The following is a 23,876-nucleotide window of genomic DNA, read 5'->3' as shown; positions in this document are numbered from 1 at the left end:
TAGGGGACGGGTGAGGATCAGGCTTCGGGGAAGGGTTAGGGTTAGGGTTCGGGCTAGGGTTAGGGTTAGGGGACGGGGACGGTTTAGGGTCCAGGGGAGGGTACGGCAACGCTTTAGGGGGAGCGTACGTGTGAGGGCACGGGTTAGTGTTAGCGTACGGGTTAGGATTAGGGGACGGGTGAGTGTCAGGCTTCGGGGAAGGGTTAGGGTTAGGGTTCGGGCTAGGGTTAGAGTTAGGGGACGGGGACGGTTTAGGGTCCAGGTGAGGGTACGGCAACGCTTTAGGGGGAGCGTGCGTGTGAGGGCGCAGGTTACTGTTAGCGTACGGGTTAGGATTAGGGGACGGGTGAGGGTCAGGCTTCGGGGAAGGGTTAGGGTTAGGGTTCGGGCTAGGGTTAGGGTTAGGTGACGGGGACGGTTTAGGGTCCAGGTGAGGGTACGGCAACGCTTTAGGGGGAGCGTGCGTGTGAGGGCGCGGGTTAGTGTTAGCGTATGGGTTAGGATTAGGGGACGGGTGAGGGTCAGGCTTCGGGGAAGGGTTAGGGTTAGGGTTCGGGCTAGGGTTAGGGGACGGGGACGGTTTAGGGTCCAGGTGAGGGTACGGCAACGCTTTAGGGGGAGCGTGCGTGTGAGGGCGCGGGTTAGTGTTAGCGTATGGGTTAGGATTAGGGGACGGGTGAGGGTCAGGCTTCGGGGAAGGTTTAGGTTTAGGGTTCGGGCTAGGGTTAGGGGACGGGGACGGTTTAGGGTCCAGGTGAGGGTATGGCAATGCTTTAGGGGGAGCGTGCATGTGAGGGCGCGGGTTAGTGTTAGCATATGGGTTAGGATTAGGGGACAGGTGAGGGTCAGGCTTCGGGGAATGGTTAGGGTTAGGGTTCGGGCTAGGGTTAGGGTTAGGGGACGGGGACGGTTTAGGGTCCAGGTGAGGGTACGGCAACGCTTTAGGGGGAGCGTGCGTGTGAGGGCGCGGGTTAGTGTTAGCGTACGGGTTAGGATTAGGGGACGGGTGAGGGTCAGGCTTCGGGGAAGGGATAGGTTTAGGGTTCGGACTAGGGTTAGGGTTAGGGGACGGGGACGGTTTAGGGTCCAGGTGAGGGTACGGCAACGCTTTAGGGGGAGCGTGCGTGTGAGGGCGTGGGTTAGTGTTAGCGTACGGGTTAGGATTATGGGACGGGTGAGGGTCAGGCTTCGGGGAAGGGTTAGGGTTAGGGTTCGGACTAGGGTTAGGGTTAGGGGACGGGGACGGTTTAGGGTCCAGGTGAGGGTACGGCAACGCTTTAGGGGGAGCGTGCGTGTGAGGGCGTGGGTTAGTGTTAGCGTACGGGTTAGGATTATGGGACGGGTGAGGGTCAGGCTTCGGGGAAGGGTTAGGGTTAGGGTTTGGGCTAGGGTTAGGGTTAGGGGACGGGGACGGTTTAGGGTCCAGGAGAGGGTATGGCAACGCTTTAGGGGGAGCGTGCGTGTGAGGGCGCGGGTTAGTGTTAGCGTACGGGTTAGGATTAGGGGACAGGTGAGGGTCAGGCTTCGGGGAAGGGTTAGGGTTACGGTTCGGGCTAGGGTTAGGGTTAGGGGACGGGGACGGTTTAGGGTCCAGTTGAGCGTACGGCAACGCTTTAGGGGGAGCGTGCGTGTGAGGGCGCGGGTTAGTGTTAGCGTACGGTTTAGGATTAGGGGACGGGTGAGGGTCAGGCTTCGGGGAAGGGTTAGGGTTAGGGTTCGGGCTAGGGTTAGGGTTAGAGGACGGGGACGGTTTAGGGTCCAGGTGAGGGTACGGCAACGCTTTAGGGGGAGCGTGCGTGTGAGGGCGCGGGGTAGTGTTAGCGTACGGGTTAGGATTAGGGGACGGGTGAGGGTCAGGCTTCGGGGAAGGGTTAGGGTTAGGGTTCGGGCTAGGGTTAGGGTTAGGGGACGGGGACGGTTTAGGGCCCAGGTGAGGGTATGGCAACGCTTTAGGGGGAGCGTGCGTGTGAGGGCGCGGGTTAGTGTTAGCGTACGGGTTAGGATTAGGGGACGGGTGAGGGTCAGGGTTCGGGGAATCTTTAGGGTTAGGGTTCGGGCTAGGGTTAGGGTTAGGGGACGGCGACGGTTTAGGGTCCAGGTGAGGGTACGGCAACGCTTTAGGGGGAGCGTGGGTGTGAGGGCGCGGGTTAGTGTTAGCGTACGGGTTAGGATTAGGGGACGGGTGAGGGTCAGGCTTCGGGGAAGCGTTAGGGTTAGGGTTCGGGCTAGGGTTAGGGTTAGGGGACGGTGACGGTTTAGGGTCCAGGTGAGGGTACGGCAACGCTTTAGGGGGAGCGTGCGTGTGAGGGCGCGCATTAGTGTTAGCGTACGGGTTAGGATTAGGGGACGGGTGAGGGTCAGGCTTCGGGGAAAGGTTAGGGTTAGGGTTCGGGCTAGGGTTAGGGTTAGGGGACAGGGACGGTTTAGGGTCCATGTGAGGGTACGGCAACGCTTTAGGGGGAGCGTGCGTGTGAGGGTGCGGGTTAGTGTTAGCGTACGGGTTAGGATTAGGGGAAGGTTGAGGGTCATGCTTCAGGGAAGGGTTAGGTTTAGGGTTCGGGCTAGGGTTAGGGTTAGGTGACGGGGACGGTTTAGGGTCCAGGTGAGGGTACGGCAACGCTTTAGGTGGAGCGTGCGTGTGAGGGCGCGGGGTAGTGTTAGCGTACGGGTTAGTATTAGGGGACGGGTGAGGGTCAGGCTTCGGGGAAGGGTTAGGGTTAGGGTTCGGGCTAGGGTTAGGGTTAGGGGACGGGGACGGTTTAGGGTCCAGGTGAGGGTATGGCAACGCTTTAGGGGGAGCGTGCATGTGAGGGCGCGGGTTAGTGTTAGCGTACGGGTTAGGATTAGGGGACGGGTGAGGGGTCAGGCTTCGGGGAAGGGTTAGGGTTAGGGTTCGGGCTAGGGTTAGGGTTAGGGGACGGGGACGGTTTAGGGTCCAGGTGAGGGTACGGCAACGCTTTAGGGGGAGCGTGCGTGTAAGGGCGTGGGTTAGTGTTAGAGTACGGGTTAGGATTAGGGGACGGGTGAGGGTCAGGGTTCGGGGAAGGGTTAGGGTTAGGGTTCGGGCTAGGGTTAGTGTTAGGGGACGGGGACGGTTTAGGGTCCAGGTGAGGGTACGGCAACGCTTTAGGGGGACCGTGCGTGTGAGGGCGCGGGTTAGTGTTAGCGTACGAGTTCGGATTAGGGGACGGGTGAGGGTCAGGCTTCGGGGAAGGGTTAGGGTTAGGGTTCGGGCTAGGCTTAGGGTTAGGGGACGGGGACGGTTTAGGGTCCAGGTGAGGGTACGGCAACGCTTTAGGGGGAGCGTGCGTGTGAGGGCGTGGGTTACTGTTAGCGTACGGGTTAGGATTAGGGGACGGGTGAGGGTCAGGCTTCGGGGAAGGGTTAGGGTTAGGGTTCGGGCTAGGGTTAGGGTTAGGGGACGGGGACGGTTTAGGGTCCAGGTGAGGGTACGGCAACGCTTTAGGGGGAGCGTGCGTGTGAGGGCGTGGGTTAGTGTTAGCGTATGGGTTAGGATTAGGGGACGGGTGAGGGTCAGGCTTCGGGGAAGAGTTAGGGTTAGGGTTCGGGCTAGGGTTAGGGGACGGGGACGGTTTAGGGTCCAGGTGAGGGTATGGCAATGCTTTAGGGGGAGCGTGCATGTGAGGGCGCGGGTTAGTGTTAGCGTATGGGTTAGGATTAGGGGACAGGTGAGGGTCAGGCTTCGGGGAATGGTTAGGGTTAGGGTTCGGGCTAGGGTTAGGGTTAGGGGACGGGGACGGTTTAGGGTCCAGGTGAGGGTACGGCAACGCTTTAGGGGGAGCGTGCGTGTGAGGGCGCGGGTTAGTGTTAGCGTACGGGTTAGGATTAGGGGACGGGTGAGGGTCAGGCTTCGGGGAAGTGTAAGGGTTAGGGTTCGGGCTAGGGTTAGGGTTAGGGGACGGGGACGGTTTAGGGTCCAGGTGAGGGTACGGCAACGCTTTAGGGGGAGCGTGCGTGTGAGGGCGTGGGTTAGTGTTAGCGTATGGGTTAGGATTAAGGGACGGGTGAGCGTCAGGCTTCGGGGAAGGGTTAGGGTTAGGGTTCGGGCTAGGGTTAGGGTTAGGGGACGGGGACGGTTTAGGGTCCAGGAGAGGGTACGGCAACGCTTTAGGGGGAGCGTGCGTGTGAGGGCGCGGGTTTGTGTTAGCGTACGGGTTAGGATTAGGGGACGTGTGTGGGTCAGGCTTCGGGGAAGGGTTAGGGTTAGGGTTCGGGCTACGGTTAGGGTTAGGGGACGGGGACGGTTTAGGGTCCAGGTGAGGGTACGGCAACACTTTAGGGGGAGCGTGCGTGTGAGAGCGCGGGTTAGTGTTAGCGTACGGGTTAGGATTAGGGGACGGGTGAGGGTCATGCTTCGGGGAAGGGTTAGGGTTAGGGTTCGGGCTAGGGTTAGGGTTAAGGGTCGGGGACGGTTTAGGGTCCAGGTGAGGGTACGGCAACGCTTTAGGGGGAGCGTGCGTGTGAGGGTGCGGGTTAGTGTTAGCGTACGGGTTAGGATTAGGGGACGGGTGAGGGTCAGGCTTCGGGGAAGGGTTAGGGTTAGGGTTCGGGCTAGGGTTAGGGTTAGGGGACGGGGACGGTTTAGGGTCCAGGTGAGGGTACAGCAAAGCTTTAGGGGGAGCGTGGGTGTGAGGGCGCGGGTTAGTGTTAGCGTACGGGTTAGGATTAGGGGACGGGTTAGGGTCAGGCTTCGGGGAAGGGTTAGGGTTAGGGTTCGGGCTAGGGTTAGGGTTAGGGGACGGGGACGGTTTAGGGTCCAGGTGAGGGTACGGCAACGCTTTAGGGGGAGCGTGCGTGTGAGGGTGCGGGTTAGTGTTAGCGTACGGGTTAGGATTAGGGGACGGGTGAGGGTCAGGCTTCGGGGAAGGGTTAGGGTTAGGGTTCGGGCTAGGGTTAGGGTTAGGGGACGGGGACGGTTTAGGGTCCAGGTGAGGGTACAGCAACGCTTTAGGGGGAGCGTGCGTGTGAGGGCGCGGGTTAGTGTTAGCGTACGGATTAGGATTAGGGGACGGGTGAGGGTCAGGCTTCGGGGAAGGGTTAGGGTTAGGGTTCGGGCTAGGGTTAGGGTTAGGGGACGGGGACGGTTTAGGGTCCAGGTGAGGGTACGGCAACGCTTTAGGGGGAGCGTGCGTGTGAGGGCGCGGGTTAATGTTAGCGTACGGGTTAGGATTAGGGGACGGGTGAGAGTCAGGCTTCGGGGAAGGGTTAGGGTTAGGGTTCGGGCTAGGGTTAGGGGACGGGGACGGTTTAGGGTCCAGGTGAGGGTACGGCAACGCTTTAGGGGGAGCGTGGGTGTGAGGGCGCGGGTTAGTGTTAGCGTACGGGTTAGGATTAGGGGACGGGTGAGGGTCAGGCTTCGGGGAAGGGTTAGGGTTAGGGTTCGGGCTAGGGTTAGGGTTAGGGGACGGGGACGGTTTAGGGTCCAGGTGAGGGTACGGCAACGCTTTAGGGGGAGCGTGCGTGTGAGGGCGTGCGTTAGTGTTAGCGTACGGTTTAGGATTAGGGGACGGGTGAGAGTCAGGCTTCGGGGAAAGGTTAGGGTTAGGGTTCGGGCTAGGGTTAGGGTTAGGGGACAGGGACGGTTTAGGGTCCAGGTGAGGGTACGGCAACGCTTTAGGGGGAGCGTGCGTGTGAGGGCGCGGGTTAGTGTTAGCCTACGGGTTAGGATTAGGGGACGGGTGAGGGTCAGGCTTCGGGGAAGGGTTAGGGTTAGGGTTCGGGCTAGGGTTAGGGTTAGGGGACGGGGACGGTTTAGGGTCCAGGTGAGGGCACAGCAACGCTTTAGGGGGAGCGAGGGTGTGAGGGCGCGGGTTAGTGTTAGCGTACGGGTTAGGATTAGGGGACGGGTGAGGGTCAGGCTTCAGGGAAGGGTTAGGGTTCGGGTTCGGGCTAGGTTTAGGGTTAGGGGACGGGGACGGTTTAGGGTCCAGGTGAGGGTACGGCAACGCTTTAGGGGGAGCGTGCGTGTGAGGGCGTGGGTTACTGTTAGCGTACGGGTTAGGATTAGGGGACGGGTGAGGGTCAGGCTTCGGGGAAGTGTTAGGGTTAGGGTTCGGGCTAGGGTTAGGGTTAGGGGACGGGGACGGTTTAGGGTCCAGGTGAGGGTACGGCAACGCTTTAGGGGGAGCGTGCGTGTCAGGGCGCGGGTTAGTGTTAGCGTACGGGTTAGGATTAGGGGACGGGTGAGGGTCAGGCTTCGGGGAAGGGTTAGGGTTAGGGTTCCGGCTAGGGTTAGGGTTAGGGGACGGGGACGGTTTAGGGTCCATGTGAGGGTACGGCAACGCTTTAGGGGGAGCGTGCGTGTGAGGGCGCGGGTTAGTGTTAGGGTACAGGTTAGGATTAGGGGACGGGTGAGGGTCAGGCTTTGGGGAAGGGTTAGGGTTAGGGTTCGGGCTAGGGTTAGGGTTAGGGGACGGGGACGGTTTAGGGTCCAGGTGAGGGTACGGCAACGCTTTAGGGGGAGCGTGCGTGTGAGGGCGCGGGTTAGTGTTAGCGTACGGGTTAGGATTAGGGGACGGGTGAGGGTCAGGCTTCGGGGAAGGGTTAGGGTTAGGGTTCGGGCTAGGGTTAGGGTTAGGGGACGGGGACGGTTTAGGGTCCAGGTGAGGGGACGGCAACGCTTTAGGGGGAGCGTGCGTGTGAGGGCGCGGGTTAGTGTTAGCGTACGGGTTAGGATTAGGGGACGGGTGAGGGTCAGGCTTCGGGGAAGTGTTAGGGTTAGGGTTCGGGCTAGGGTTAGGGTTAGGGGACGGGGACGGTTTAGGGTCCAGGTGAGGGTACGGCAACGCTTTAGGGGGAGCGTGCGTGTGAGGGCGCGGGTTAGTGTTAGCGTACGGGTTAGGATTAGGGGACGGTTGAGGGTCATGCTTCGGGGAAGGTTTAGGGTTAGGGTTCGGGCTAGGGTTAGGGTTAGGGGACGGGGACGGTTTAGGGTCCAGGTGAGGGTACGGCAACGCTTTAGGGGGAGCGTGCGTGTGAGGGCGCGGGTTAGTGTTAGCGTACGGGTTAGGATTAGGGGACGGGTGAGGGTCAGGCTTCGGGGAAGGGTTAGGGTTAGGGTTCGGGCTAGGGTTAGGGTTAGGGGACAGGGACGGTTTAGGGTCCAGGTGAGGGTACGGCAACGCTTTAGGGGGAGCGTGCTTGTGAGGGTGCGGGATAGTGTTAGCGTACGGGTTAGGATTAGGGGACGGGTGAGGGTCAGGCTTCGGGGAAGGGTTAGGGTTAGGGTTCGGGCTAGGGTTAGGGTTAGGTGACGGGGATGGTTTAGGGTCCAGTTGAGGGTACGGCAACGCTTTAGGGGGAGCGTGCGTGTGAGGGCGCGGGTTAGTGTTAGCGTACGGGTTAGGATTAGGGGACGGGTGAGGGTCAGGCTTTGGGGAAGGGTTAGGGTTAGGGTTCGGGCTAGGGTTAGGTTTAGGGGACGGGGACGGTTTAGGGTCCAGGTGAGGGTACGGCAACGCTTTAGGGGGAGCGTGCGTGTGAGGGCGCGGGTTAGTGTTAGCATACGGGTTAGGATTAGGGGACGGGTGAGGGTCAGGCTTCGGGGAAGGGTTAGGGTTAGGGTTCGGGCTAGGGTTAGGGTTAGGGTACGGGGACGGTTTAGGGTCCAGGTGAGGGTACGGCAACCCTTTAGGGGGAGCGTGCGTGTGAGGGCGTGGGTTAGTGTTAGAGTACGGGTTAGGATTAGGGGACGGGTGAGGGTCAGGCTTCGGGGAAGGGTTAGGGTTAGGGTTCGGCCTAGGGTTAGGGTTAGGGGACGGGGACGGTTTAGGGTCCAGGTGAGGGTACGGCAACGCTTTAGGGGGACCGTGCGTGTGAGGGCGCGGGTTCGTGTTAGCGTACGGGTTCGGATTAGGGGACGGGTGAGGGTCAGGCTTCGGGGAAGGGCTAGGGTTAGGGTTCGGGCTAGGCTTAGGGTTAGGGGACGGGGACGGTTTAGGGTCCAGGTGAGGGTACGGCAACGCTTTAGGGGGAGCGTGGGTGTGAGGGCGCGGGTTAGCGTTAGCGTACGGGTTAGGATTAGGGGACGGGTGAGGGTCAGGCTTCGGAGAAGGGTTAGGGTTAGGGTTCGGGCTAGGGTAAGGGTTAGGGGACGTGGGCTGTTTAGGGTCCAGGTGAGGGTACGGCAACGCTTTAGGGGGAGCGTGCGTGTGAGGACGCGGGTTAGTGTTAGCGTACGGGTTAGGATTAGGGGACGGGTGAGGGTCAGGCTTCGGGGAAGGGTTAGGGTTAGGGTTCGGGCTAGGCTTAGGGTTAGGGGACGGGGACGGTTTAGGGTCCAGGTGAGGGTACGGCAACACTTTAGGGGGAGCATGCGTGTGAGGGCGTGGGTTAGTGTTAGCATACGGGTTAGGATTAGGGGACGGGTGAGGGTCAGGCTTCGGGGAAGGGTTAGGGTTAGTGTTCGGGCTAGGGTTAGGGTTAGGGGACGGGGACGGTTTAGGGTCCAGGTGAGGGTACGGCAACGCTTTAGGGGGAGCGTGCATGTGAGGGCGCGGGTTAGTGTTAGCGTACGGGTTAGGATTAGGGGACGGGTGAGGGTCAGGCTTCGGGGAAGGGTTAGGGTTGGGGTTCGGGCTAGGGTTAGGGTTAGGGGACGGGGATGGTTTAGGGTCCAGGTGAGGGTACGGCAATGCTTTAGGGGGAGCGTGCGTGTGAGGGCGCGGGTTAGTGTTAGCGTACGGGTTAGGATTAGGGGACGGGTGAGGGTCAGGCTTCGGGGAAGGGTTAGGGTTAGGGTTTGGGCTAGGGTTAGGGTTAGGGGATGGGGACGGTTTAGGGTCCAGTTGAGGGTACGGCAACGCTTTAGGGGTAGCGTGCGTGTGAGGGCGCGGGTGAGTGTTCGCGTACGGGTTAGGATTAGGGGACGGGTGAGGGTCAGGCTTCGGGGAAGGGTTACGGTTAGGGTTAGGGCTAGGGTTAGGGTTAGGGGACGGGGACGGTTTAGGGTCCAGGTGAGGGTACGGCAACGCTTTAGGGGGAGCGTGCGTGTGAGGGTGCGGGTTAGTGTTAGCGTACAGGTTAGGATTAGGGGACGGGTGAGGGTCAGGCTTCGGGGAAGGGTTAGGGTTAGGGTTCGGGCTAGGGTTAGGGTTAGGGGACGGGGACGGTTTAGGGTCCAGGTGAGGGTACGGCAACGCTTTAGGGGGAGCGTGCGTGTGAGGGCGCGGGTTAGTGTTAGCGTACGGATTAGGATGAGGGGACGGGTGAGGGTCAGGCTTCGGGGAAGGGTTAGGGTTAGGGTTCGGGCTAGGGTTATGGATAGGGGACAGGGACGGTTTAGGGTCCAGGTGAGGGTACGGCAACGCTTTAGGGGGAGCGTGCGTGTGAGGGCGCGGGTTAGTGTTAGCGTACGGGTTAGGATTAGGGGACGGGTGAGGGTCAGGCTTCGGGGAAGGGTTACGGTTAGGGTTCGGGCTAGGGTTAGGGTTAGGGGACGGGGACGGTTTAGGGTCCAGGTGAGGGCACGGCAACGCTTTACGGGGAGCGTGGGTGTGAGGGCGCGGGTTAGTGTTAGCGTACGGGTTAGGATTAGGGGACGGGTGAGGGTCAGGCTTCAGGGAAGGGTTAGGGTTAGGGTTCGGGCTAGGTTTAGGGTTAGGGGACGGGGACGGTTTAGGGTCCAGGTGAGGGTACGGCAACGCTTTAGGGGGAGCGTGCGTGTGAGGGCGTGGGTTACTGTTAGCGTACGGGTTAGGATTAGGGGACGGGTGAGGGTCAGGCTTCGGGGAAGTGTTAGGATTAGGGTTCGGGCTAGGGTTAGGGTTAGGGGACGGGGACGGTTTAGGGTCCAGGTGAGGGTACGGCAACGCTTTAGGGGGAGCGTGCGTGTCAGGGCGCGGGTTAGTGTTAGCGTACGGGTTAGGATTAGGGGACGGGTGAGGGTCAGGCTTCGGGGAAGGGTTAGGGTTAGGGTTCGGGCTAGGGTTAGGGTTAGGGGACGGGGACGGTTTAGGGTCCATGTGAGGGTACGGCAACGCTTTAGGGGGAGCGTGCGTGTGAGGGCGCGGGTTAGAGTTAGGGTACAGGTTAGGATTAGGGGACGGGTGAGGGTCAGGCTTTGGGGAAGGGTTAGGGTTAGGGTTCGGGCTAGGGTTAGGGTTAGGGGACGGGGACGGTTTAGGGTCCAGGTGAGGGTACGGCAACGCTTTAGGGGGAGCGTGCGTGTGAGGGCGCGGGTTAGTGTTAGCGTACGGGTTAGGATTAGGGGACGGGTGAGGGTCAGGCTTCGGGGAAGGGTTAGGGTTAGGGTTCGGGCTAGGGTTAGGGTTAGGGGACGGGGACGGTTTAGGGTCCAGGTGAGGGTACGGCAACGCTTTAGGGGGAGCGTGCGTGTGAGGGCGTGGGTTAGTGTTAGCGTACGTGTTAGGATTAGGGGACGGGTGAGGGTCAGGCTTCGGGGAAGCGTTAGGGTTAGGGTTCAGGCTAGGGTTAGGGTTAGGGGACGGGGACGGTTTAGGGTCCAGGTGAGGGTACGGCAACGCTTTAGGGGGAGCGTGCGTGTGAGGGCGCGGGTTAGTGTTAGCGTACGGGTTAGGATTAGGGGACGGGTGAGGGTCAGGCTTCGGGGAAGTGTTAGGGTTAGGGTTCGGGCTAGGGTTAGGGTTAGGGGACGGGGACGGTTTAGGGTCCAGGTAAGGGTACGGAAACGCTTTAGGGGGAGCGTGCGTGTGAGGGCGCGCGTTAGTGTTAGCGTACAGGTTAGGATTAGGGGACGGGTGAGGGTCAGGCTTCGGGGAAGGGTTAGGGTTAGGGTTCGGGCTAGTGTTAGGGTTAGGGGACGGGGACGGTTTAAGGTCCAGGTGAGGGTACGGCAACGCTTTAGGGGGAGCGTGCGTGTGAGGGCGCGGGTTAGTGTTAGCGTACGGGTTAGGATTAGGGGACGGGTGAGGGTCAGGCTTCGGGGAAGGGTTAGGGTTAGGATTCGGGCTAGGGTTAGGGTTAGGGGACGGGGACGGTTTAGGGTCCAGGTGAGGGTACGGCAACGCTTTAGGGGGAGCGTGCGTGTGAGGGCGCGGGTTAGTGTTAGCGTACGGGTTAGGATTAGGGGACGGGTGAGGGTCAGGCTTCGGGGAAGGGTTAGGGTTAGGGTTCGGGCTAGGGATAGGGTTAGGGGACGGGGACGGTTTAGGGTCCAGGTGAGGGTACGGCAACGCTTTAGGGGGAGCGTGCGTGTGAGGGCGCGGGTTAGTGTTAGCGTACGGGTTAGGATTAGGGGACGGGTGAGGGTCAGGCTTCGGGGAAGGGTTAGGGTTAGGGTTCAGGCTAGGATTAGGGTTAGGGGACGGGGACAGTTTAGGGTCCAGGTGAGGGTACGGCAACGCTTTACGGGGAGCGTGCGTGTGAGGGTGCGGGTTAGTGTTAGCGTACGGGTTAGGATTAGGGGACGGTTGAGGGTCATGCTTCGGGGAAGGGTTAGGGTTAGGGTTCGGGCTAGGGTTAGGGTTAGGTGACGGGGACGGTTTAGGGTCCAGGTGAGGGTACGGCAACACTTTAGGGGGAGCGTGCGAGTGAGGGCGCGGGGTAGTGTTAGCGTACGGGTTAGGATTAGGGGACGCGTGAGGGTCAGGCTTCGGGGAAGGGTTAGGGTTAGGGTTCGGGCTAGGGTTAGAGTTAGGGGACGGGGACGGTTTAGGGTCCAGGTGAGGGGACGGCAACGTTTTAGGGGGAGCGTGCGTGTCAGGGCGCGGGTTAGTGTTAGCGTACGGGTTAGGATTAGGGGACGGGTGAGGGTCAGGCTTTGGGGAAGCGTTAGGGTTAGGGTTCGGGCTAGGGTTATGGTTAGGGGACGGGGACAGTGTAGGGTCCAGGTGAGGGTACGGCAATGCTTTAGGGGGAGCGTGGGTGTGAGGGCGCGGGTTAGTGTTAGCGTACGGGTTAGGATTAGGGGACGGGTGAGGGTCAGGCTTCGGGGAAGGGTTAGGGTTAGGGTTCGGGCTAGTGTTAGGGTTAGGGGACGGGGACGGTTTAAGGTCCAGGTGAGGGTACGGCAACGCTTTAGGGGGAGCGTGCGTGTGAGGGCGCGGGTTAGTGTTAGCGTACGGGTTAGGATTAGGGGACGGGTGAGGGTCAGGCTTCGGGGAAGGGTTAGGGTTAGGATTCGGGCTAGGGTTAGGGTTAGGGGACGGGGACGGTTTAGGGTCCAGGTGAGGGTACGGCAACGCTTTAGGGGGAGCGTGCGTGTGAGTGCGCGGGTTAGTGTTAGCGTACGGGTTAGGATTAGGGGACGGGTGAGGGTCAGGCTTCGGGGAAGTGTTAGGCTTAGGGTTCGGGCTAGGGTTAGGGTTAGGGGACGGGGACGGTTTAGGGTCCAGGTGAGGGCACAGCAACGCTTTAGGGGGAGCGAGGGTGTGAGGGCGCGGGTTAGTGTTAGCGTACGGGTTAGGATTAGGGGACGGGTGAGGGTCAGGCTTCAGGGAAGGGTTAGGGTTCGGGTTCGGGCTAGGTTTAGGGTTAGGGGACGGGGACGGTTTAGGGTCCAGGTGAGGGTACGGCAACGCTTTAGGGGGAGCGTGCGTGTGAGGGCGTGGGTTACTGTTAGCGTACGGGTTAGGATTAGGGGACGGGTGAGGGTCAGGCTTCGGGGAAGTGTTACGGTTAGGGTTCGGGCTAGGGTTAGGGTTAGGGGACGGGGACGGTTTAGGGTCCAGGTTAGGGTACGGCAACGCTTTAGGGGGAGCGTGCGTGTCAGGGCGCGGGTTAGTGTTAGCGTACGGGTTAGGATTAGGGGACGGGTGAGGGTCAGGCTTCGGGGAAGGGTTAGGGTTAGGGTTCCGGCTAGGGTTAGTGTTAGGGGACGGGGACGGTTTAGGGTCCATGTGAGGGTACGGCAACGCTTTAGGGGGAGCGTGCGTGTGAGGGCGCGGGTTAGTGTTAGGGTACAGGTTAGGATTAGGGGACGGGTGAGGGTCAGGCTTTGGGGAAGGGTTAGGGTTAGGGTTCGAGCTAGGGTTAGGGTTAGGGGACGGGGACGGTTTAGGGTCCAGGTGAGGGTACGGCAACGCTTTAGGGGGAGCGTGCGTGTGAGGGCGCGGGTTAGTGTTAGCGTACGGGTTAGGATTAGGGGATGGGTGAGGGTCAGGCTTCGGGGAAGGGTTAGGGTTAGGGTTCGGGCTAGGGTTAGGGTTAGGGGACGGGGACGGTTTAGGGTCCAGGTGAGGGTACGGCAACGCTTTAGGGGGAGCGTGCGTGTCAGGGCGCGGGTTAGTGTTAGCGTACGGGTTAGGATTAGGGGACGGGTGAGGGTCAGGCTTCGGGGAAGGGTTAGGGTTAGGGTTCGGGCTAGGGTTAGGGTTAGGGGACGGGGACGGTTTAGGGTCCATGTGAGGGTACGGCAACGCTTTAGGGGGAGCGTGCGTGTGAGGGCGCGGGTTAGAGTTAGGGTACAGGTTAGGATTAGGGGACGGGTGAGGGTCAGGCTTTGGGGAAGGGTTAGGGTTAGGGTTCGGGCTAGGGTTAGGGTTAGGGGACGGGGACGGTTTAGGGTCCAGGTGAGGGTACGGCAACGCTTTAGGGGGAGCGTGCGTGTGAGGGCGCGGGTTAGTGTTAGCGTACGGGTTAGGATTAGGGGACGGGTGAGGGTCAGGCTTTGGGGAAGGGTTAGGGTTAGGGTTCGGGCTAGGGTTAGGTTTAGGGGACGGGGACGGTTTAGGGTCCAGGTGAGGGTACGGCAACGCTTTAGGGGGAGCGTGCGTGTGAGGGCGCGGGTTAGTGTTAGCATACGGGTTAGGATTAGGGGACGGGTGAGGGTCAGGCTTCGGGGAAGGGTTAGGGTTAGGGTTCGGGCTAGGGTTAGGGTTAGGGGACGGGGACGGTTTAGGGTCCAGGTGAGGGTACGGCAACCCTTTAGGGGGAGCGTGCGTGTGAGGGCGTGGGTTAGTGTTAGAGTACGGGTTAGGATTAGGGGACGGGTGAGGGTCAGGCTTCGGGGAAGGGTTAGGGTTAGGGTTCGGCCTAGGGTTAGGGTTAGGGGACGGGGACGGTTTAGGGTCCAGGTGAGGGTACGGCAACGCTTTAGGGGGACCGTGCGTGTGAGGGCGCGGGTTCGTGTTAGCGTACGGGTTCGGATTAGGGGACGGGTGAGGGTCAGGCTTCGGGGAAGGGCTAGGGTTAGGGTTCGGGCTAGGCTTAGGGTTAGGGGACGGGGACGGTTTAGGGTCCAGGTGAGGGTACGGCAACGCTTTAGGGGGAGCGTGGGTGTGAGGGCGCGGGTTAGCGTTAGCGTACGGGTTAGGATTAGGGGACGTGTGAGGGTCAGGCTTCGGAGAAGGGTTAGGGTTAGGGTTCGGGCTAGGGTAAGGGTTAGGGGACGTGGGCTGTTTAGGGTCCAGGTGAGGGTACGGCAACGCTTTAGGGGGAGCGTGCGTGTGAGGAAGCGGGTTAGTGTTAGCGTACGGGTTAGGATTAGGGGACGGGTGAGGGTCAGGCTTCGGGGAAGGGTTAGGGTTAGGGTTCGGGCTAGGCTTAGGGTTAGGGGACGGGGACGGTTTAGGGTCCAGGTGAGGGTACGGCAACACTTTAGGGGGAGCATGCGTGTGAGGGCGTGGGTTAGTGTTAGCATACGGGTTAGGATTAGGGGACGGGTGAGGGTCAGGCTTCGGGGAAGGGTTAGGGTTAGTGTTCGGGCTAGGGTTAGGGTTAGGGGACGGGGACGGTTTAGGGTCCAGGTGAGGGTACGGCAACGCTTTAGGGGGAGCGTGCGTGTGAGGGCGCGGGTTAGTGTTAGCGTACGGGTTAGGATTAGGGGACGGGTGAGGGTCAGGCTTCGGGGAAGGGTTAGGGTTGGGGTTCGGGCTAGGGTTAGGGTTAGGGGACGGGGACGGTTTAGGGTCCAGGTGAGGGTACGGCAATGCTTTAGGGGGAGCGTGCGTGTGAGGGCGCGGGTTAGTGTTAGCGTACGGGTTAGGATTAGGGGACGGGTGAGGGTCAGGCTTCGGGGAAGGGTTAGGGTTAGGGTTTGGGCTAGGGTTAGGGTTAGGGGATGGGGACGGTTTAGGGTCCAGTTGAGGGTACGGCAACGCTTTAGGGGTAGCGTGCGTGTGAGGGCGCGGGTGAGTGTTCGCGTACGGGTTAGGATTAGGGGACGGGTGAGGGTCAGGCTTCGGGGAAGGGTTACGGTTAGGGTTAGGGCTAGGGTTAGGGTTAGGGGACGGGGACGGTTTAGGGTCCAGGTGAGGGTACGGCAACGCTTTAGGGGGAGCGTGCGTGTGAGGGTGCGGGTTAGTGTTAGCGTACAGGTTAGGATTAGGGGACGGGTGAGGGTCAGGCTTCGGGGAAGGGTTAGGGTTAGGGTTCGGGCTAGGGTTAGGGTTAGGGGACGGGGACGGTTTAGGGTCCAGGTGAGGGTACGGCAACGCTTTAGGGGGAGCGTGCGTGTCAGGGCGCGGGTTAGTGTTAGCGTACGGATTAGGATGAGGGGACGGGTGAGGGTCAGGCTTCGGGGAAGGGTTAGGGTTAGGGTTCGGGCTAGGGTTATGGATAGGGGACAGGGACGGTTTCGGGTCCAGGTGAGGGTACGGCAACGCTTTAGGGGGAGCGTGCGTGTGAGGGCGCGGGTTAGTGTTAGCGTACGGGTTAGGATTAGGGGACGGGTGAGGGTCAGGCTTCGGGGAAGGGTTACGGTTAGGGTTCGGGCTAGGGTTAGGGTTAGGGGACGGGGACGGTTTAGGGTCCAGGTGAGGGCACGGCAACGCTTTACGGGGAGCGTGGGTGTGAGGGCGCGGGTTAGTGTTAGCGTACGGGTTAGGATTAGGGGACGGGTGAGGGTCAGGCTTCAGGGAAGGGTTAGGGTTAGGGTTCGGGCTAGGTTTAGGGTTAGGGGACGGGGACGGTTTAGGGTCCAGGTGAGGGTACGGCAACGCTTTAGGGGGAGCGTGCGTGTGAGGGCGTGGGTTACTGTTAGCGTACGGGTTAGGATTAGGGGACGGGTGAGGGTCAGGCTTCGGGGAAGTGTTAGGGTTAGGGTTCGGGCTAGGGTTAGGGTTAGGGGACGGGGACGGTTTAGGGTCCAGGTGAGGGTACGGCAACGCTTTAGGGGGAGCGTGCGTGTCAGGGCGCGGGTTAGTGTTAGCGTACGGGTTAGGATTAGGGGACGGGTGAGGGTCAGGCTTCGGGGAAGGGTTAGGGTTAGGGTTCGGGCTAGGGTTAGGGTTAGGGGACGGGGACGGTATAGGGTCCATGTGAGGGTACGGCAACGCTTTAGGGGGAGCGTGCGTGTGAGGGCGCGGGTTAGAGTTAGGGTACAGGTTAGGATTAGGGGACGGGTGAGGGTCAGGCTTTGGGGAAGGGTTAGGGTTAGGGTTCGGGCTAGGGTTAGGGTTAGGGGACGGGGACGGTTTAGGGTCCAGGTGAGGGTACGGCAACGCTTTAGGGGGAGCGTGCGTGTGAGGGCGCGGGTTAGTGTTAGCGTACGGGTTAGGATTAGGGGACGGGTGAGGGTCAGGCTTCGGGGAAGGGTTAGGGTTAGGGTTCGGGCTAGGGTTAGGGTTAGGGGACGGGGACGGTTTAGGGTCCAGGTGAGGGTACGGCAACGCTTTAGGGGGAGCGTGCGTGTGAGGGCGTGGGTTAGTGTTAGCGTACGGTTTAGGATTAGGGGATGGGTGAGGGTCAGGCTTCGGGGAAGCGTTAGGGTTAGGGTTCAGGCTAGGGTTAGGGTTAGGGGACGGGGACGGTTTAGGGTCCAGGTGAGGGTACGGCAACGCTTTAGGGGGAGCGTGCGTGTGAGGGCGCGGGTTAGTGTTAGCGTACGGGTTAGGATTAGGGGACGGGTGAGGGTCAGGCTTCGGGGAAGGGTTAGGGTTAGGGTTCGGGCTAGGGTTAGGGTTAGGTGACGGGGATGGTTTAGGGTCCAGGTGAGGGTACGGCAACGCTTTAGGGGGAGCGTGCGTGTGAGGGCGCGGGTTAGTGTTAGCGTACGGGTTAGGATTAGGGGACGGGTGAGGGTCAGGCTTTGGGGAAGGGTTAGGGTTAGGGTTCGGGCTAGGGTTAGGTTTAGGGGACGGGGACGGTTTAGGGTCCAGGTGAGGGTACGGCAACGCTTTAGGGGGAGCGTGCGTGTGAGGGCGCGGGTTAGTGTTAGCGTACGGGTTAGGATTAGGGGACGGGTGAGGGTCAGGCTTCGGGGAAGGGTTAGGGTTAGGGTTCGGGCTAGGGTTAGGGTTAGGGGACGGGGACGGTTTAGGGTCCAGGTGAGGGTACGGCAACCCTTTAGGGGGAGCGTGCGTGTGAGGGCGTGGGTTAGTGTTAGAGTACGGGTTAGGATTAGGGGACGGGTGAGGGTCAGGCTTCGGGGAAGGGTTAGGGTTAGGGTTCGGCCTAGGGTTAGGGTTAGGGGACGGGGACGGTTTAGGGTCCAGGTGAGGGTACGGCAACGCTTTAGGGGGACCGTGCGTGTGAGGGCGCGGGTTCGTGTTAGCGTACGGGTTCGGATTAGGGGACGGGTGAGGGTCAGGCTTCGGGGAAGGGCTAGGGTTAGGGTTCGGGCTAGGGTTAGGGTTAGGGGACGGGGACGGTTTAGGGTCCAGGTGAGGGTACGGCAACGCTTTAGGGGGAGCGTGGGTGTGAGGGCGCGGGTTAGCGTTAGCGTACGGGTTAGGATTAGGGGACGGGTGAGGGTCAGGCTTCGGAGAAGGGTTAGGGTTAGGGTTCGGGCTAGGGTAAGGGTTAGGGGACGTGGGCTGTTTAGGGTCCAGGTGAGGGTACGGCAACGCTTTAGGGGGAGCGTGCGTGTGAGGACGCGGGTTAGTGTTAGCGTACGGGTTAGGATTAGGGGACGGGTGAGGGTCAGGCTTCGGGGAAGGGTTAGGGTTAGGGTTCGGGCTAGGCTTAGGGTTAGGGGACGGGGACGGTTTAGGGTCCAGGTGAGGGTACGGCAACACTTTAGGGGGAGCATGCGTGTGAGGGCGTGGGTTAGTGTTAGCATACGGGTTAGGATTAGGGGACGGGTGAGGGTCAGGCTTCGGGGAAGGGTTAGGGTTAGTGTTCGGGCTATGGTTAGGGTTAGGGGACGGGGACGGTTTAGGGTCCAGGTGAGGGTACGGCAACGCTTTAGGGGGAGCGTGCGTGTGAGGGCGCGGGTTAGTGTTAGCGTACGGGTTAGGATTAGGGGACGGGTGAGGGTCAGGCTTCGGGGAAGGGTTAGGGTTGGGGTTCGGGCTAGGGTTAGGGTTAGGGGACGGGGACGGTTTAGGGTCCAGGTGAGGGTACGGCAATGCTTTAGGGGGAGCGTGCGTGTGAGGGCGCGGGTTAGTGTTAGCGTACGGGTTAGGATTAGGGGACGGGTGAGGGTCAGGCTTCGGGGAAGGGTTAGGGTTAGGGTTTGGGCTAGGGTTAGGGTTAGGGGATGGGGACGGTTTAGGGTCCAGTTGAGGGTACGGCAACGCTTTAGGGGTAGCGTGCGTGTGAGGGCGCGGGTGAGTGTTCGCGTACGGGTTAGGATTAGGGGACGGGTGAGGGTCAGGCTTCGGGGAAGGGTTACGGTTAGGGTTAGGGCTAGGGTTAGGGTTAGGGGACGGGGACGGTTTAGGGTCCAGGTGAGGGTACGGCAACGCTTTAGGGGGAGCGTGCGTGTGAGGGTGCGGGTTAGTGTTAGCGTACAGGTTAGGATTAGGGGACGGGTGAGGGTCAGGCTTCGGGGAAGGGTTAGGGTTAGGGTTCGGGCTAGGGTTAGGGTTAGGGGACGGGGACGGTTTAGGGTCCAGGTGAGGGTACGGCAACGCTTTAGGGGGAGCGTGCGTGTCAGGGCGCGGGTTAGTGTTAGCGTACGGATTAGGATGAGGGGACGGGTGAGGGTCAGGCTTCGCGGAAGGGTTAGGGTTAGGGTTCGGGCTAGGGTTATGGATAGGGGACAGGGACGGTTTCGGGTCCAGGTGAGGGTACGGCAACGCTTTAGGGGGAGCGTGCGTGTGAGGGCGCGGGTTAGTGTTAGCGTACGGGTTAGGATTAGGGGACGGGTGAGGGTCAGGCTTCGGGGAAGGGTTACGGTTAGGGTTCGGGCTAGGGTTAGGGTTAGGGGACGGGGACGGTTTAGGGTCCAGGTGAGGGCACGGCAACGCTTTACGGGGAGCGTGGGTGTGAGGGCGCGGGTTAGTGTTAGCGTACGGGTTAGGATTAGGGGACGGGTGAGGGTCAGGCTTCAGGGAAGGGTTAGGGTTAGGGTTCGGGCTAGGTTTAGGGTTAGGGGACGGGGACGGTTTAGGGTCCAGGTGAGGGTACGGCAACGCTTTAGGGGGAGCGTGCGTGTGAGGGCGTGGGTTACTGTTAGCGTACGGGTTAGGATTAGGGGACGGGTGAGGGTCAGGCTTCGGGGAAGTGTTAGGGTTAGGGTTCGGGCTAGGGTTAGGGTTAGGGGACGGGGACGGTTTAGGGTCCAGGTGAGGGTACGGCAACGCTTTAGGGGGAGCGTGCGTGTCAGGGCGCGGGTTAGTGTTAGCGTACGGGTTAGGATTAGGGGACGGGTGAGGGTCAGGCTTCGGGGAAGGGTTAGGGTTAGGGTTCGGGCTAGGGTTAGGGTTAGGGGACGGGGACGGTATAGGGTCCATGTGAGGGTACGGCAACGCTTTAGGGGGAGCGTGCGTGTGAGGGCGCGGGTTAGAGTTAGGGTACAGGTTAGGATTAGGGGACGGGTGAGGGTCAGGCTTTGGGGAAGGGTTAGGGTTAGGGTTCGGGCTAGGGTTAGGGTTAGGGGACGGGGACGGTTTAGGGTCCAGGTGAGGGTACGGCAACGCTTTAGGGGGAGCGTGCGTGTGAGGGCGCGGGTTAGTGTTAGCGTACGGGTTAGGATTAGGGGACGGGTGAGGGTCAGGCTTCGGGGAAGGGTTAGGGTTAGGGTTCGGGCTAGGGTTAGGGTTAGGGGACGGGGACGGTTTAGGGTCCAGGTGAGGGTACGGCAACGCTTTAGGGGGAGCGTGCGTGTGAGGGCGTGGGTTAGTGTTAGCGTACGGTTTAGGATTAGGGGATGGGTGAGGGTCAGGCTTCGGGGAAGCGTTAGGGTTAGGGTTCAGGCTAGGGTTAGGGTTAGGGGACGGGGACGGTTTAGGGTCCAGGTGAGGGTACGGCAACGCTTTAGGGGGAGCGTGCGTGTGAGGGCGCGGGTTAGTGTTAGCGTACGGGTTAGGATTAGGGGACGGGTGAGGGTCAGGCTTCGGGGAAGTGTTAGGGTTAGGGTTCGGGCTAGGGTTAGGGTTAGGGGACGGGGACGGTTTAGGGTCCAGGTAAGGGTACGGAAACGCTTTAGGGGGAGCGTGCGTGTGAGGGCGCGCGTTAGTGTTAGCGTACGGGTTAGGATTAGGGGACGGGTGAGGGTCAGGCTTCGGGGAAGTGTTAGGCTTAGGGTTCGGGCTAGGGTTAGGGTTAGGGGACGGGGACGGTTTAGGGTCCAGGTGAGGGCACAGCAACGCTTTAGGGGGAGCGAGGGTGTGAGGGCGCGGGTTAGTGTTAGCGTACGGGTTAGGATTAGGGGACGGGTGAGGGTCAGGCTTCAGGGAAGGGTTAGGGTTCGGGTTCGGGCTAGGTTTAGGGTTAGGGGACGGGGACGGTTTAGGGTCCAGGTGAGGGTACGGCAACGCTTTAGGGGGAGCGTGCGTGTGAGGGCGTGGGTTACTGTTAGCGTACGGGTTAGGATTAGGGGACGGGTGAGGGTCAGGCTTCGGGGAAGTGTTAGGGTTAGGGTTCGGGCTAGGGTTAGGGTTAGGGGACGGGGACGGTTTAGGGTCCAGGTTAGGGTACGGCAACGCTTTAGGGGGATCGTGCGTGTCAGGGCGCGGGTTAGTGTTAGCGTACGGGTTAGGATTAGGGGACGGGTGAGGGTCAGGCTTCGGGGAAGGGTTAGGGTTAGGGTTCCGGCTAGGGTTAGGGTTAGGGGACGGGGACGGTTTAGGGTCCATGTGAGGGTACGGCAACGCTTTAGGGGGAGCGTGCGTGTGAGGGCGCGGGTTAGTGTTAGGGTACAGGTTAGGATTAGGGGACGGGTGAGGGTCAGGCTTTGGGGAAGGGTTAGGGTTAGGGTTCGGGCTAGGGTTAGGGTTAGGGGACGGGGACGGTTTAGGGTCCAGGTGAGGGTACGGCAACGCTTTAGGGGGAGCGTGCGTGTGAGGGCGCGGGTTAGTGTTAGCGTACGGGTTAGGATTAGGGGACGGGTGAGGGTCAGGCTTCGGGGAAGGGTTAGGGTTAGGGTTCGGGCTAGGGTTATGGTTAGGGGACGGGGACGGTTTAGGGTCCAGGTGAGGGTACGGCAACGCTTTAGGGGGAGCGTGCGTGTGAGGGCGCGGGTTAGTGTTAGCGTACGGGTTAGGATTAGGGGACGGGGGAGGGTCAGGCTTCGGGGAAGGGTTAGGGTTAGGGTTCGGGCTAGGGTTAGGGTTAGGGGACGGGGACGGTTTAGGGTCCATGTGAGGGTACGGCAACGCTTTAGGGGGAGCGTGCGTGTGAGGGCGCGGGTTAGAGTTAGGGTACAGGTTAGGATTAGGGGACGGGTGAGGGTCAGGCTTTGGGGAAGGGTTAGGGTTAGGGTTCGGGCTAGGGTTAGGGTTAGGGGACGGGGACGGTTTAGGGTCCAGGTGAGGGTACGGCAACGCTTTAGGGGGAGCGTGCGTGTGAGGGCGCGGGTTAGTGTTAGCGTACGGGTTAGGATTAGGGGACGGGTGAGGGTCAGGCTTCGGGGAAGGGTTAGGGTTAGGGTTCGGGCTAGGGTTAGGGTTAGGGGACGGGGACGGTTTATGGTCCAGGTGAGGGTACGGAAACGCTTTAGGGGGAGCGTGCGTGTGAGGGCGCGCGTTAGTGTTAGCGTACAGGTTAGGATTAGGGGACGGGTGAGGGTCAGGCTTCGGGGAAGGGTTAGGGTTAGGGTTCGGGCTAGTGTTAGGGTTAGGGGACGGGGACGGTTTAAGGTCCAGGTGAGGGTACGGCAACGCTTTAGGGGGAGCGTGCGTGTGAGGGCGCGGGTTAGTGTTAGCGTACGGGTTAGGATTAGGGGACGGGTGAGGGTCAGGCTTCGGGGAAGGGTTAGGGTTAGGGTTCGGGCTAGGGATAGGGTTAGGGGACGGGGACGGTTTAGGGTCCAGGTGAGGGTACGGCAACGCTTTAGGGGGAGCGTGCGTGTGAGGGCGCGGGTTAGTGTTAGCGTACGGGTTAGGATTAGGGGACGGGTGAGGGTCAGGCTTCGGGGAAGGGTTAGGGTTAGGGTTCGGGCTAGGATTAGGGTTAGGGGACGGGGACAGTTTAGGGTCGAGGTGAGGGTACGGCAACGCTTTACGGGGAGCGTGCGTGTGAGGGTGCGGGTTAGTGTTAGCGTACGCGTTAGGATTAGGGGACGGTTGAGGGTCATGCTTCGGGGAAGGGTTAGGGTTAGGGTTCGGGCTAGGGTTAGGGTTAGGTGACGGGGACGGTTTAGGGTCCAGGTGAGGGTACGGCAACACTTTAGGGGGAGCGTGCGTGTGAGGGCGCGGGGTAGTGTTAGCGTACGGGTTAGGATTAGGGGACGGGTGAGGGTCAGGCTTCGGGGAAGGTTTAGGGTTAGGGTTCGGGCTAGGGTTAGAGTTAGGGGACGGGGACGGTTTAGGGTCCAGGTGAGGGGACGGCAACGTTTTAGGGGGAGCGTGCGTGTCAGGGCGCGGGTTAGTGTTAGCGTACGGGTTAGGATTAGGGGACGGGTGAGGGTCAGGCTTTGGGGAAGGGTTAGGGTTAGGGTTCGGGCTAGGGTTATGGTTAGGGGACGGGGACAGTGTAGGGTCCAGGTGAGGGTACGGCAATGCTTTAGGGGGAGCGTGGGTGTGAGGGCGCGGGTTAGTGTTAGCGTACGGGTTAGGATTAGGGGACGGGTGAGGGTCAGGCTTCGGGGAAGGGTTAGGGTTAGGGTTCGGGCTAGTGTTAGGGTTAGGGGACGGGGACGGTTTAAGGTCCAGGTGAGGGTACGGCAACGCTTTAGGGGGAGCGTGCGTGTGAGGGCGCGGGTTAGTGTTAGCGTACGGGTTAGGATTAGGGGACGGGTGAGGGTCAGGCTTCGGGGAAGGGTTAGGGTTAGGATTCGGGCTAGGGTTAGGGTTAGGGGACGGGGACGGTTTAGGGTCCAGGTGAGGGTACGGCAACGCTTTAGGGGGAGCGTGCGTGTGAGTGCGCGGGTTAGTGTTAGCGTACGGGTTAGGATTAGGGGACGGGTGAGGGTCAGGCTTCGGGGAAGTGTTAGGCTTAGGGTTCGGGCTAGGGTTAGGGTTAGGGGACGGGGACGGTTTAGGGTCCAGGTGAGGGCACAGCAACGCTTTAGGGGGAGCGAGGGTGTGAGGGCGCGGGTTAGTGTTAGCGTACGGGTTAGGATTAGGGGACGGGTGAGGGTCAGGCTTCAGGGAAGGGTTAGGGTTCGGGTTCGGGCTAGGTTTAGGTTTAGGGGACGGGGACGGTTTAGGGTCCAGGTGAGGGTACGGCAACGCTTTAGGGGGAGCGTGCGTGTGAGGGCGTGGGTTACTGTTAGCGTACGGGTTAGGATTAGGGGACGGGTGAGGGTCAGGCTTCGGGGAAGTGTTAGGGTTAGGGTTCGGGCTAGGGTTAGGGTTAGGGGACGGGGACGGTTTAGGGTCCAGGTGAGGGTACGGCAACGCTTTAGGGGGAGCGTGCGAGTCAGTGCGCGGGTTAGTGTTAGCGTACGGGTTAGGATTAGGGGACGGGTGAGGGTCAGGCTTTGGGGAAGGGTTAGGGTTAGGGTTCGGGCTAGGGTTAGGGTTAGGGGACGGGGACGGTTTAGGGTCCATGTGAGGGTACGGCAACGCTTTAGGGGGAGCGTGCGTGTGAGGGCGCGGGTTAGTGTTAGCGTACGGGTTAGGATTAGGGGACGGGTGAGGGTCAGGCTTCGGGGAAGTGTTAGGGTT

Source organism: Delphinus delphis, chromosome 5 (assembly GCF_949987515.2).
Source record: "Delphinus delphis chromosome 5, mDelDel1.2, whole genome shotgun sequence".
NCBI classification, from domain to species: Eukaryota; Metazoa; Chordata; class Mammalia; order Artiodactyla; family Delphinidae; genus Delphinus; species Delphinus delphis.
This window is presented reverse-complemented; position numbering follows the sequence as displayed.